Raw genomic sequence first — 1,130 nt, 5'->3', positions numbered from 1 at the left:
TTATTGCATTTGGTAAATCTGCTGCACAAGACCTCTTTAAAGTGTTCAAGAGCAAATAGATCAGTTTGAGGGCTAAGGTGTGCCTGACCCAAGTCATTGTATTTTCAATAGCCTCAAAAGCATGTGAATTAATGCATTTAAGTTATGGTGTTGGGGAAGAATAGTAAAAGCACATGAATGGCTAGAAGAACAAACTTCTTCTGTGTTGGAAGAAGTGCAGCAAGAATGCTCCTTAGAAGTCAGGATGGTGAGTCTTCATCTCTTAGACTTCAGACATATTATCAGAAGGGTCCAATCTCTGGACAAGGACTTCATACTTGGTAAAGTGAAGGGTCAGCAAGAAAGAGAAAGAACCCCAAGTAGATGGATGGACACAGTGGCAGCAGCAATGAGCTCTAGTGTAGTGATTGTGAGGGTGGTGCAGAACCAGCCAATGCTTCATTCTGTTGTGCGTAATATTGTTAGAAGTTGAACTCAACTCTACTACATCTAAAACCAGCAGCAACAATGTTGATAAGGTTGTGAAAAATGAACAACACTTTGTTGAAGGAGACTTAAACTGAAATCACAATTCAGGAGGGCAACTTGGTAAGATGCTTTAAGATTTACAAGTATCTGACCCAACAATTCCAATTCAAGAAATTTATACAAAGAAAATAATTAAATCAACGTGCAAAGGACTATGCTTATTATATCCTGGTTTCTATATAAAAAACTATACTTTTAATGGTGAACATTTTTATCAGCTGGCAGTACATTACATTTGGCATATTCATACAAAGAACTATTGTCCCTATATACATATATTCATTATTATGAAAAGATGTTCAAATTTTATTGTTGGTGAAAAAAGTAAGTTATCAAAGAATATGTATAGACTGTTGTTGTTTTGTTAAGTGCTGTTAAGTCAGTTATGATTCATAGAGACTCTGAGTAGTATTGCTGAGGCTATACATCTTTTCAGGAGCAGAAATTTTAATCTTTCTCCCTCAGAGCGGCTGGTAGAATCAAACCAACAACCTTGTGTTTTGCAGTTCAGTGCTTATCCTACAGGGCCATTGTGCTCTATGCATAGACTAACCCCATTAAAACTACACTTTTGTTGTTGTTGTTAAGTTCTGCTGAGTCAC

This window comes from Chrysochloris asiatica, unplaced genomic scaffold, assembly GCF_000296735.1.
Source record: "Chrysochloris asiatica unplaced genomic scaffold, ChrAsi1.0 scaffold00393, whole genome shotgun sequence".
Classification (NCBI taxonomy): domain Eukaryota; kingdom Metazoa; phylum Chordata; class Mammalia; order Afrosoricida; family Chrysochloridae; genus Chrysochloris; species Chrysochloris asiatica.
Note: the sequence above shows the minus strand (reverse complement) of the source record.